Below are 15255 nucleotides of genomic sequence, written 5' to 3'. Positions count from 1 at the left end.
CAGTGTCCATCAGAAGTGGATTCAGGATAATATTCTCAGCCAATCGATTATCTCACACTGGGACCTTCCTTGAAGTACTTTATTTGCTGTAACTCTTTGGCAGATATGGAAGAGTATAAACGACAAAGTATTTAATAACATTCATCATAATAGAGACGCCACCCTAGGAAGTAGCTTCTCCTGGGGCCGTTACTAAACAGAAAGCAAAGTGCATTCAACATCCAATCGTGCCACCCCGAACCAGCAGCAGCAGGTTGATTGGAAAACTCCCGAGCCCGGTTAGATGTGCTTGAATGTTGATGGAGTTGTCTCGTCCACCACTAAACATGGAGCCATCAGTGGAGTATTTAGAGACAATGAAAGATCATGGATCCTTGGCTTTAACAAAGCTCTTGGAATCTTACAACCACTGCATGCTGAATTATGGGCAATTTACGTTGGCCTTCAGATTGCTTGGGACCATGGGTTTGTATTTCTTGTTATTCAATCTGATTCCATGGAAGTCGTTAACCTTCTGAACAAATCGGACGCTCATTCCAGCCCTTTTCCTTTGGTACGTTCCATCGAGAAGCTTCGAAAGCAAGCTTGGGTCACTACTATCTAGTGGATTTCTCGAAGTGGAAACTCTCTTGCTAATACAATAGCCAAGTCTTCTATCTCTCAAAGCTTTAATACTCATATTTTCGAAGAGCCACCAGCAGACCTGCAGCAGCTTCTGCTTAATGATACTTTGACTACATTTCAGTTGTAAACTTTGAGTTTCTGCATTCTTCTCTACAATTCAAAACAAATTAATGGGATGTTCCGCAAACAACTGATAGATGATAGTTGCTAGATGATTCCAATAGCTGGTTTGACCAACTGTTTTGATTAGTGGATTTAATTAGTTGATTTGAGAAACTGATTTGATTAGTTTTTTATGTATAAGTGTTTGGTAAAATATAGATGATAGCTGATATGGGTAAAACGACAAACAAGAATATGATACATTTAGTTGTTAAGTACATATATATTTTATAATACTTTAGTTTTTATTGGGATGAAGTTATTCAGATAAAATGCTTTTGAAAAGGAATTAAAAATTCCTTAAAAAATTTGGTGAATATTTTTTAATATATTTTTTAAATTTAATATTTACAAATATTAACCTTGTGAGATTGATACATATTATTAACATTGTATAAAATATCAACACTACATTTTTTTTACTTTCATGTTTTGTAATATTTTCTTAACTAAAATATATTTGAGAATCTACAACTAAAAAATAGATTAATAAAATAAAATTTCACTAAAATGTATTAGGATGGGGTCTATTTCATTAGATTAGGTTTTATGGAAATTATGTAATTATGAAAATAATAAGGTCAAATATGTCATTTAACATCTTATTTTGCAATCAGTTCTCCCAAACCACTGGATTTTCTAGCGTTTTCATTTTCAGCTTATTTTACACAATAAACTCTTTCAAAAAAATGTTTACCAAACACTAAAAATGAAATGCTTGACTATTAGTAAGTTATTTATGCTCAAATAAGCTAAAATATTTTTAAAAAGTGTTTACCAAACATCCTCAATATAATATTTTGTTTCATAATATAAGTTGTATGTTGTTTACCAATAAGCCATAAATGGTGGTCGTTCGGTCCTAAATTTCATGGGTCGTTTTATCTCGACATCGTGAGTCTGAATTCGACCTACATTTTATAGAAACTTGCTCTGAATTCCACGAATTAGAGATTAAAAGTGAAGGAACCAAAATGTTTCAGTAGAGATTCACGGGTTTTAGGACATTTTCTGTGAAACAATCACTAGACTCGGATTCAGGGGTTGACAAACCGAACCATGAAATTTGGTACCCAACGACCACCATCTACGGCAGTCGATGGTGACCGACGGTGGTGTCCGACAACATTATATTTTTATTTTATATTTTCAATTATGTATTAAATAATAAAAAAAATCCATATCATACCAAAATAATAAAAAAAAATAATTTACAGTGATCAAAACATGAGCAATTCAAAATTTTAGTGAGTAAATTAAAAAAATTAAAAGTATAATGAGTGAAATAAGAGAGTATAGTTTAGTGAGGAATAGTGTAATTTACCCTTATAATTATTGAATTTCCAAATTTCAAACATGGTGAAAGATTGAAGTCGCAGTGCAAGAGCGTCAGTAATATAATAGAGAAAATCGCCTCAGTGACCAAAAATGTCTTATAATATACGATTTTAATCAACTTTTTTTGGATTTGCCAAAATGACCAACAAAATCGCAACGCGATATCAAAATCGCAACGCGATTTAGAAAATCGCAACGTTGAAAAGAAAATCGCAACGGTCAAAAGAAAATCGCAACGCGATCTTCCAAGAATCGCAATGCGAGCCAAAGAATCGCAATGCGATCTTCGAAGAATCGCAATGCGATTCAAAGAATCGCAACGCGATCGAGAAAATAATCGCAACGCGATTGAGAAAATCGCAACGCGATTCCAAGAATCGCAACGCGATTGAGAAAATCGCAACGCGATTCCAAGAATCGCAAAACGGCAAAAGAAAATCTCAAAAAAGCAGTAGAGTTGTTCGTATTGCATTTGTTTCTTAAAAATTTTCTCTAAAAAGATAGTATCTGCGCGGACGTGTCGAAGACACGTATTACCACGACCACGACCACGACCACGACCACGACCCGAGACGAGACGGCGGCGGCGGCGGCGCGCGAGAGTCCCCCTTGTTCTCTTTCACTCAACAAGGAAATGAGAAATCCAAGCCTTAAATACACTTATCAATAGTGTTTCCAATACTATGTGGGATTGAACATTACCAACAACCTTCACATGTCAACCTATTTTGTGTGCTTAATTTGACTGTGCCATTCACTAAAATTGTTGGAGATTAGTTCATTTGAAGAAGTGTAACTAATAAACCATAAGCCAAGTAAATTGCTTTTATTTGTCGTGAAATGATGTCCCTGCAACCTTTGGTGGAACTTTGGACCTTGTAATAAACTTGAACTATGCTTCCAGTTCCATCCAGTAGAGAATTTAAAATCATAACTTGTAACTTTATCTCCAATATCACAAAGCAACAAAAAATCTACAAGAAATTGATCAGCTATGAGGAGAGTCTTGAATGTAGAATTGTTGTGTATAAATCCACATGTATGCATAACCGGGTAGAAATTATATTTGTATACGGCAACCCACCCTTTTTCACTAAACAAAACAATTTTGGCATACCAAATGAACTAATCTCTCTTATAGTCACACTCAAGCTCTTAGCAAAATAGGTTGACATGTGAAGATTGTTGGTAATGTTCAATCCCACATAGTATTGGAAACACTATTGGGAAGTGTATTTAAGGTTTGAATTTCTCATTTCCTTGTTGAGTGAAAGAGAACAAGGGGGACTCTCGCGCTCCGCCGCTGCCGTCTCGTCTCGGGTCGTGGTCGTGGTAATACGTGTCTTCGACACGTCCGCGCGGATACTATCTTTTTAGAGAAAATTCTTAAGAAACAAATGCAATACGAACAGCTCTACTGCTTTTGAGATTTTCTTTTGACGTTTTGCGATTCTTGGAATCGCGTTGCGATTTTCTCAATCGCGTTGCGATTCTTTGAATCGCATTGCGATTCTTGGAAGATCGCGTTGCGATTTTCTTTTGACCGTTGCGATTTTCTTTTCAACATTGCGATTTTCTAAATCGCGTTGCGATTTTTGTTTCGCATTGCGATTTTGTTGGTCATTTTGGCAAATCCAAAAAAAGTTGATTAAAATCGTATATTATAAGGCATTTTTGGTCACTGAGGCGATTTTCTCAATATAATATCCCAAAAAAATCTCCAACCAAAATAAAAGCATAATATTAATCCAAAGCCCAAAACAATAACAAAATTAGGATTTTGGCCCAAAATCTATACTTCGGCTCTCCGATCTTACAAGTTGTTTTGTATATAAACGTTTTTGGGCCCAATAAATATTTATAAGTTAGGGTAAACGATGTATTTAGTACTTAAACTATCAGTTTTAATTTGTTTTAGTACCTAAATTTTTTTTTTTTAAATCATACATAACTTTTAGTTTTCATTTCATTCTAGTACGCCGTCATTAAAAACTTAACGCGTTTAGTACCTAAACTAGCAGTTTTTGTCCGTTTTTAGTACCTAAACTTTCAATTTTTTCAAAACTTAACTTAAAGTTTGAACGAGATACTAAAATGAAACAAAAATTAAAATTTTTAACTATGGGGTACTACAATGAAATAAAAACTAAATTTTAGGTATGATTTTAAAAAAAATAGAGAGTTTAGGTATGAAGCAATAATATTTGATAGAATTAATTGCAAAGAAGGGTTAAATTGTTTTACAGAATAAAAGTTTTTTCTAAGTATTTTTAATGTAAAAATTAAACAAAAATTAAACAAATATAAAAAGATAAGTGTTATTACAATGATAGTTTATAGCCATAAATGTAATATAAACACATATTTAGGACATATTCATATAACAATTAACACAAAAATTAATCACGTGAGATCATATAATAACCATGCTAGGAAAATTTTAAAAATTCTTCTAAAAAACTCGAACAAAAGATAAATACGAACATATCTTACTGCATTAACAAACTAACCACAACAGGGGATCAAACTAGTGAAAGATCACCGATAATCGTAAATCAAAGTCAAATGATATAAGAAAAATATATATCAACGTAAATTACGTATCCAAATCTAATATGAGAATTCTCGCGTATCCACAAACTAACGACTCTTTAAAACAAGTGTGTCTGTAAAACCCTAAAAAAATTCTTTTTAGCATCATTTGTCCCTTGCTCATTTTTTTCTTTGTTTGGCAGATGACGATATCAGTTTTAGTGTTATCCACTGACTGTATGTATTCCCTTTTTTTTACTTTTTTATATTTTATCTTTTATTTTCTTAGGCGATCGATCAACCAGGACCATCAGATTACAATTGGATATGTAATTTGTGTTCGGAGATTGTTTCCTCAGTTGATTAGTTTCATGTATCATTAATTATAAAATATATAGTAAACTTTTATTATAATTTTAAATATTTCTTTAATAAAATTAACTATTCCTATTTACATAAAAATTAGAATAATATTAGTAATGTAACCTCATTTTGTTACAATGACTAATAATAATAAAAATAAAATAAAAAAGCAAATCCCAAGAAAATCAATAATAAACCCACTTCATGCGCAGTACGTCTTTGCCAGCTTAGGTTCAGACAATACTCGGGGTTTTTACATAACTGACACCCCCATGTTTTTAATTTTACTTTTCTGACACCGTTTGACCAATATTCCCAGAACTAGCACCCTTTCTGCTGAGTTGGCAAAGGCGCGTCCCCGGGGGCGCGCTTTACCCGTGTTGTTCGCTGAGTTGGATGCCACGTGTGAAAGGCGCGTCCCCGGGGACGCGCCTTTGCCAACTCAGCAGACACATATTTTGTTTTATAATAAATAATTTATTTTATTATTATTATAAATTAATAATATATTATGTAAAATGTTTCGATTATAATGTAAGAATTATCAAGTTTCGAGTATTTTGATTTGATTATCGATCTATTAATTTTATTAGTTAATTATTTAAATGTTATCAATCTAGTCATCTCATATCAATATTTAACGAAAATATTGATGCATAAGTTAATAAATTAGTATAATTACATATTTAATCTCCAAGACTTACATATTTTATAAAATTAGTCTTATTGAAAATTTAATTTAATAAATTTAATCCTCCAATCAGAACATGAAATGTGTCATCGTATACATAAATTTTTTAATAACTTTTAATTTGTTTAATTTAATATTTTTCTCTACTTAGAAGGTGGAATTAGTATTATATTTTAAAAAAATTATAACTAATAATATTAAATATTATATTAAATAAATATATTAAATATATTTATGTATTTAAAAGTTAAAAAAAATTATTTAGGTGTACATACATTGACAAATTATATAAATGCAATAACATTAAATTATTAGAAATAAAAACATTCATTTAAAAACATTAATTACATAAGAGTTAACGGTTATATGATGATAACAGAGCTGGACATTTTTTTCTATTGTGCCCGATGTTCTACAATGCCCACATCGTTTTTGTTCTGTTGACTTCTCCCGAATATCCATATCACAATGTATTCTAGTAGATTTTGGACGACCTGAGTCCCTCAATAGCAATGGATCTGGTACAATTGTAAGCCAAGTTTGAATCTCATTTGGGTCTCTTTCGTTTCCTATGGGCGGAAACTCAAATTCATATACCTTGAAAACTTGTGAAAGTGGTATACGGGATCAACATAATTTTTGTAGTCCAAATGCGAATGTGAGCAAGCAGCAATGACATGAGAGCATGGATATTTGAGTGCTTGAAAGAAACCACAATCGCACCACCTCTCTTGCAGATTAACTCTGAAAGAGTTAGCTTCAATCCCTTGCAGCGGACGTGGCATTTCGGTTACACGAAACAATTCACGGGTGCGAGAAAAATTTGTAACTAACATCCCATTTGATGTAGCCACTTTTTTCTGTAAATCGGCTACTAGTCTTGGGTGGTAAATATGTCCGTTTTGCATCCAAGTAAGAGCTTGTCCACCGAGTTTTGCAAAGAGTTGACCCAAACGAAAATAAGTTGTTTTGACCAACGCCGTGACTGGTAAATGACGCGCCCCCTTTAAGGTTGAATTATTGCTTCAGCCAAGTTTGTTGTCATATGACCATAGCGATACCCCGTCATATGCATTTGTCCACATTTCTTTGCTGATGTCCATAATGTACTCGCACCCCTTCTTATTTTTGCCAAACAGCTCTTGTAGCATCGACTCAAACCTTTGAGGTAAGAGTTCGTAACCTAAGCCATTAGGAATATGTAATAGTAATATGAAGTATAAATAAGTATAAGAAATTGATAGAAAAATTGGGAAAAAGTAACATACCCATCCGCACGACTAACTGACGTTCATCGTTCTTCTTGTATTTTCCGTAATAGTTTGCAGCAATATGACGAACACAATAACGATGTTGAACATGTGGAGGTCTATACATTGTACCCAAAGAGTCCATTGCTGCTTTTATCTCGGCTCCTCGGTCTGAAATAATGCATAGTCGTTCCCTGGTGACAACATGTAAACGTAAATTTTTAAGGAAAAAAGCCCAAGACTCAGTGTCTTCTCCTTGAACGAGGGCAAACGCAACAGGAAGAATATTGCGGTTTCCATCTTGGACCACAGCCAATAATAAAACTTGCTTGTATTTCCCATACAAGAAAGTACCATCAATTTGGACAATTGGTTTACAGTACTTGACTGCATTAATACACTGAGGGTAAGTCCAAAAGACTCGGTAAAATTGGCAGCGATCGCGAACCATTCGATCATTCACGTAATGATGTTGAGTTTCGAACTCAACAATTGTCCCAGGATTAAGTCTTTGCACAACATGAAACCAACTGGGCAGCTCGTTGTAAGAGGAATCCCATTCGCCATGAAGTTTGCAAATGGCATTCTGTTTTGCCAACCACGCTTTTTTATATGAGACAGTGTACCCATGTGACTGTATAGCAGAAATCAACACTGCAACAGCTATATGAGAGCTTTGCTTCACAATGGGCATGATTGCTTGACAAATAATGTTGGAGTCCAAGTTGGGATGATCCTGGTTATACCTGTTGCACAACATGTATGAGGACCGTTGTATCTGGTTAGTTCCCATAAGTTGTTCTTCCTCTTCCTCTTTGATACACGGACCATCCATTGGCATCCGTTGTGACGTTGGACGCAGTAGCAGACATATTTCTCCGTGTTAGATCGATCAACTCGGGACTGAACTGAGTTACGAATATTGTAACTCTTTATTGCCATCATTGCTTCCTCCTTCGATGCGAACTCCATTCCAATATGTAAATTACCGTCATTGACTGATGATTGAAGTCCATAGTTGCCAACATCAGGAAGATCTGGAAATTCAGGCTCATACATTGCATCATAATCAGCCTCATACATATGTGCAGGAAGTTCGGCTGGTGTTGTATTTATCGGAACGTCATCCTCGTCATCATCAGAATGTACGTTAAACTGTGGTGAGTCAGGTTCAACGAATAATCCCGTTTCAGCACCATCTGCACCTGGCTCCCGAAGAGGTTCTTCTGGTGGAGATGAGGGTTCCTCCGATAATCCAATGTTGAGGTCAAATAAGTTCCCGCTTGCGTGTCCTCCCCTTGAACTTGAGGCCATTGTATCATGTGGGATATGAATAGACTGTCGTCTCGTTGGCATTTCCATATGTAAGTCGAAAACATTGGCAGATGAATGTCTGCCCCTTGAAGTAGAAGAGATGTTGCCATATGGATTATTGGTGAAGCCACGTGGGTTGAGATCATAAGCAGTTGCAGATGAATGCCTTCCTATTGAACTTGATGGCATGGTATATGGCGTTGGATCCGCCATTAATGATGTGAAATCATTACAGATCAGTTGTGTTGGGCTATCAACTTGATCAGTTTGATATGCAATGCCAAAGTGAGAGGAATATGAGAGACCACAAGTTGCACGAACCTCAATAAAAGTGGCATACATTTCAATAAGAGATTGTGAACTCCCCATATGAGCATCAACCATCATAGAAACATCATCATCGTTTGAAAGCTGAAATGATGTATACGTGAGCGGAAAAAGTTCAGTAGGAAATCTGTACTGAAGTGAAGATAGTCTTCTCTGGCCTGCTACACGAATCTTTAACGAAATTTTTATGATTAACTCCTCAATTGTGATGTTTCTCTTCAAGGTTAAGGGGATATAATGATCTGACTCAAAAACAACCCCCTCTTCAGCTTCCTTAATTTCTCCATCATACAAAACAACAGCAGAAAGACGACTCATTTTCAGAGAATTTGAGAATTTAGAGTTTGGGAATTTGAGAATTTGAAAGATTGTGAACTGAAGTTTGTTTTGAAAGTTTATAATACGTTGCATATAATAGTGTCTATAATCGGTTCACTATTCACATGAAGGCGCGTTCCCGGGGGCGCGCCTTCCATTATTTCGTCAGAGAATATGTTATCATTGCCCTATTATGTCATTCATGTCCCTCGGGGACACTAGATATATCAGTACCTATTATTTCACTATTCACATGAAGGCGCATTCCCGGGGGCGCGCCTTCCATTATTTTCAGAGAATACGTTATCATTGCCCTATTATGTCACTCATGTCCCTTGGGGAATAACTTAAATTTAACTTCTTTTGAAAGTTCAACAAGTTAAGAATAACTTAAATTAAAACGTTATGTGAAGTTTGAATAAATTAGATAAAATGTTATGGATAAATTGAATAAATGTGAAGTGATAAGTTGATTGTGACATTGAAATTGTATGGAATGAGCATTGAAATGTGACATTGAATAAATTGCCAATTCACCCCCCTCTTGGTTGATTCCGTCGATCGATGAACTCAACATAAGTTGATTTTAATGTATACGTTTTAATATATATGTTAATGATAAAATCATATGTATGGATAAATTTAATTTCAATTTAAGTATTGTGAACTATAATTGGAATATAACTTTTAATTTCGAATACAATTGGAATATTAAGTTGAAATTTAATGTTAAATTTCGAATACTATAATTTATATTTTAAATTTAAATTTGAATAATATTATTTTTATTTTTATTTTAAATTTCGAATAATATAATTTGTATTTTAAAAACATTTATCAAACATTTAATGTTAAATGTGAATAAAAAATAACATTAAAAATATGTATGTAACAACCATGAAATATTTGAATAACATAACCAAATTACATAAAATTCTGAAATTTAATTATTTAAATAACATTAAATATAACTGGATCACCGATGTCGTCTTCTCGAATGAGTTCCACATGGCGGTGGTTGCCTATTTCGTGGAGGATTTCTTCGTGGAACTTGTTCTTCAGTCTCCTCATCTTCACTATCATCATCAGCAGCATTTTCTTCATTTGGTGTAGATGACGCTGAAGGGGCTGAAGGGCCTGTATAAAATAACGACCCTGGAGGAGTGCTAGTAACAATCCCACCGCTCCCCGGGAACTGTGGAAACTGTGGAAACATTGGCATCGATGTATGTGATCCAGATGAAGATTGAGGTGTCTGCGGAGAAGCACCACCAGCCAAATAAGATGCATATGAAGCATATGCTGATCATTAACATAGTCGTATATGCACCTCCATATGGTATAAAACCCTGCGGGCTAGGCATGTAACCTGGCGGGCTAGGTATGTAACCTGGGCTAGGAATGTAACCCTGCGGGCTCGGAATGTAACCCTGCGGAGATGGCATATAAACTGGTGGGCTTGGCATATGAAGTGGAGGGCTGGGCATGTACCCCTGCGGCATCGACGAATAAGGATGTTGTGGTGGGACTGATGCAGAACCGGTAGCGCCTTCTCTCCGTCCACGCGTCGGGGGACGATGATATTGAGACGGTTGACGTCTTTCTCGGCGCCTAGGAATGTTAACCCCTCGTGCTTCCGCCGAAAGTAGAAACGGCTTCCCATTTTCATTAAACCAGTCCATATAGTTATCCGTAACCATATGACCAGTTTCAGCGTAATATTGTCGAGGGGCCAACAGTGTATATCGGTTCTCCCAAAGCGCAATCCAATCTCTGTGTCTCACCACCCAGTTAACATCTTTCTTTCCCCGTCTATCTATGTTATGCACGTCGTCTAAATTTCTAGGAGCTCCAGGAATATATTGCGTACACCATACTGACGGAGCACGCGATCAACTGGATGCCACTCAATAATAGCATAACATATAAGAGGTATAACCGATATCCATACCTCTAATGACCCACTAAGGTGGGGTGGGATGCAAGATTTCACTTCATCGCTCGCATAAGGTATCCACTGAAACTGAAATATAAATATACAATTCAAATAAATAAAATATTCTAATTATATCTAACATTTTAAATTAAATATTAATAATTAAACAATTTAAAAACATACCTCAGACCCAGCTTTCGTATCAATAAGTAAACGAATTTCCTCTAACCCAGTAGGTATACTTTTATGGTCCTTTCTTTTCATCGACCACCTATGAAATATAATATAAACTAAATATCACCCTATTTAATTGAAAATATTTAAATCAAAATTTAGTTCGAAAATTACCTCAACAATAAGGGGAATACGTATGGTTCATTCACGATCGGGCATAAGAAAGGCATGCGGAACCACGCCCATGATTGTAGAAGCAGAAGACATCCACCGATAGCAGTTTTCTTATAATTCGTCGCCCGACACATTTCTCTAAAGAGAAATGCCAAAACTGCAGCACCCCAACTATATCTTCCAGCTTCATCAAAATCGATCAGATGCCGCAACCACATACAATGCACCTGGTTGCGAGATTTGTCGGGCATCAATATTCCTCCAATTATTCGTAGAATATATGCCCGAGCACATGCCTTTGCTTGATCCTCTGAAGCATTTTCATTTAAAACCTCAAAATTAGCTTTCAACCAAGATAAAGCTATTCTACCTCCATTAAACTCTGGCGGAGCAGCTCCAAGATAATCAATGCACATTGATTGCCAATCACCATCCGCCATACCACACATCATATTTCCGTCGACGGGAAGCCCCAGATGCATAGAGACATCCTCCAATGTAATTGTTGCCTCTCCACATGGAAGGTGAAAAGTGTGTGTCTCGGGCCTCCACCTCTCAATCAGTGCAGAAATTAGGACAGGTTCGAGTTTGCAACCGCCTATAATTGTTGCAATATACCCGAACCCAGCAGAAGCCAAATATGGCAAAATACGTTCCGGTGTCGGTATACGTGGATTTTTAATAAAAGTTTCTAAAATACGATCAGCATCCTAAATAATATATATTATAAAAAGCAAAAATTAATATAAATTCATAATAACTTTAAAATAAAAATAAATTTAAATATTAACATTAATTATAAAAATATTACCATATCGCTAAAATGTCTGGAGATATGATCAATATCCAATCGCAACAGCATTTCGTTTTCCATTATAACTGTAGACAAAACAATATAATTAGCAAAAAAAATTAATAATTCTAAATAATAATAATTATAAATATTATTTTAATAAAAAAATAATATTTACATAAATATATTAATATAAAAAATAATAACTATTTTAAAAAATACTAATATAAAAATAAATTTCTTACCACTAATAACAAATTTAAAACTCAAATAGTTGGAGAATTTGAGTTATAAGAGAGGAGAAGATGATTTTGGTGTGAAGAATGAGTGAGGGTTGAGGAGGTTTATATAGGGGAGGAGGAGGGGTAGTTAGGAAAAACGGATGTGGGCATTTATGACATTTAATGGAAGGCGCGTCCCCGGGGATGCGCCTTCCACACGTGTCTGCTGCGTTGGCAAAGGCGCGTCGCCGGGGACGCGCCTTTCACACGTGGCATCCAACTCAGCGAAAACACGGGTAAAGCGCGTCCCCGGGGACGCGCCTTTGCCAACTCAGCAGAAAGGGTGCTAGTTTTGGAAATATTGGTCAAACGGTGTTAGAAAAGTAAAATTAAAAACATGGGGTGTCAGTTATGTAATTTAGCCACAATACTCTGCCCACGTCCCGTTCTCCTGTCTCTCTATCTTCCCCCTTTATTTGTCTTAAAACCACAAAATCCCACTGGAGCCAAAGACCCTTGTCGGACTCCGAAGAAGACGGCGGCGAAGAGTACCTTTTCAAGATAGTCATAATCGGAGACTCAGCCGTCGGCAAATCCAACCTCCTTTCACGCTACGCTCGAAATGAGTTCAACCCACATTCCAAAGCCACCATTGGCGTCGAGTTCCAGACCCAAAGCATGGGAATCGACGGCAAAGAAGTTAAAGCTCAGATTTGGGACACCGCCGGTCAAGAGAGGTTCCGTGCCGTCACTTAAGCTTATTACAGAGGCGCTGTCGGTGCTCTTATTGTTTATGATATCAGCCGTAGAACTACATTCGATAGTGTCGGTCGTTGGCTTGATGAACTCAAGAGTAAGTTTTTGAACTACCCTTTTCTTAGTTTATGGTTTCAGTGTGCAATTTCTGTGAATTATTATGGAATTTTAAGGGTTCTATTGGATTTTGCTGTGGAATTTGTTATTTTCAGCTGTGGATCTTAAGTTGGATTGGATTTTGATATTTGATTCGTTGAATTTATCCCAAAAAATGATTTTTTATGTAAAGATCTTAGTTTTCGACTCAAATTGCCCGGAAAAAGTTCATAGTACAATTATATATATATATAGGGAATAGGGACATTGTAGTCTGTTCATACTACCATATATATATAGGTAAAGTTTGATGTACTCTTGTATAGTCCTTTTGAATTTGCTGCTGACATGATGGATTTCTATCATCTGCTGAACATTGTCCAGATTTTTTTTTTATATAATTGACATGTAAATATGTATGTTCCTGTCTTTACGATCACTTTCGTTTACTTGTTGAAATTTGAAGGCTTTTCGATTTTTACGGTGTTTTTTTCTAAAAGGATTCTAATTTGATTTTGTTGCTTCCACTGATTCTTGTGGTTTCGAGTTTAGAGTATTGGATCTGATGCTGAATTCATAGTAACGTAGGGCTCAAGTTGGAAGAAAGCTGAAAATAGCAATAGCAAGTGTTACCTAAATATAGGTTAAATTTCAAGGATTTGGTCGCTCTACTTGTCTGATTGCTTGTTTCCGGTCGTTTGGATAACTTTCTCTGATAACTCCATTCCGAAATCATCTAATTTGACTAAAAAGTAAAAAGAAGTGAAAAGAAATAGTAGGGGCCAAAATTGACAACCAATGTAAAGGTTGAGGTATGCCTAATTGTTAAATGGAGTTAGCAGAAAATGTTAATCAAAAGACTGAAAATGGGCAATTCGAAAACTTGAAGGATCAACTTTGAGAATCTGCACAAATCGATAAGTACAGGGACCTTTAGGGTTTACCCAAATAAATAGAGAAAAGTTGGCTAGGGACTGGTTTTCTGGAAGGGAATAATGTTTCAGTTTTGAAAAAGAAAATCATGGTTTATGCTTATTATTCGGAACCGAAACAGAATAAAATTCAATGGAAACCGAGTAAAAAAGAGTGTGTTCAATTATTAACTGAACCGAATTCAACACAGCTTGAGAATAATATGTTTTGTTATTACTCGAGTTGAAACTAAACCAACTTCTGTATCAAGCCGAACTTTTTGGTTTGAGTTCGTTTTCGGTTTTATCGGTTTCTTTGCGTAGATCATACCATATGATACATTTAGGAAAGAAAGTTCTTGTTCCCTATGGTGGATTTTATCGTGAATTTAGCATTTGTTCATACAGGATTTTTGCAGATTCATACCTTGTGTTGCATATTGGTAGATGCTGCATCTTTTTTGGATAGATTTATGCTGAGGATGCTCACTTAACCTTTCGGTGCAGCTCATTGTGATACGACTGTAGCAAGGATGTTGGTTGGCAACAAATGCGACCTCGAAACTATCCGAGATTTGAGCATCGAAGAAGGCAAAACCCTAGCCGAAGAAGAAGACATGTTCTTCATGGAGACATCTGCTTTAGGTTCAACGAATGTCAAGGAGGCGTTCGAGCTTGTTATACGAGAGATTTACAACGTCAGCAGGAAGGTACTGAACTCTGATACTTATAAACCCGAATTAACCGTCAATCGGGTAAGCCTCGCTAAAACCGAAACCGATGCATCAATGCAAACCCGGAATTTTTGTTGTTCTAGCTGAGATATCATCTTTCCGGAAAATGTGCAAGATGAGCCCTTCCCATGGTTTGTCGATTCGATTTAGTCAGTTGGTTCGATTTTCCTCATGTTTTCTCGACGGATATGTGTTCCGGGGCTCGTTATTACCGAACAATACTGTATCATATGGTTATATTATTGTCTTCGCGATAGAGAAACTAAGAACTAGTGAAGCAGGCAACCATATTTTTTTCACATTATAGTACTATACGATTATTAATCAAGCTGTTACTCGAACTCAGGTGTGAGTTAGTCGAAGTGTTACTTGGATTCTGTTGTATCTTTTTAGATTTTTGGGCTGTTAAAAACAGTTTATTTGGTTCGAATTTTATTCATTTATATTAATTTTACCACTGCAAAAGATGCCACCAGTGAGCTGTGCGTAAAATTAATATTCGATGTGATGCACAAATCAAATTACTTCAGTGGTAGAACAT

General features: G+C 35.8%; 1 pseudogene; it reads left to right on the top strand.

Annotated features, from left to right (window-relative positions):
- The first annotated feature begins 283 nt into the window (after nucleotides 1–283).
- LOC120204791 lies at nucleotides 284–14923 on the top strand (annotated as a pseudogene).
- The last annotated feature ends 332 nt before the right edge of the window (nucleotides 14924–15255 follow it).

Source organism: Hibiscus syriacus, unplaced genomic scaffold (genome assembly GCF_006381635.1).
Source record: "Hibiscus syriacus cultivar Baekdansim isolate YM2019G1 unplaced genomic scaffold, ASM638163v2 tig00011718_pilon, whole genome shotgun sequence".
Lineage (NCBI taxonomy): Eukaryota > Viridiplantae > Streptophyta > Magnoliopsida > Malvales > Malvaceae > Hibiscus > Hibiscus syriacus.
This window is presented reverse-complemented; position numbering and strand designations above follow the sequence as displayed.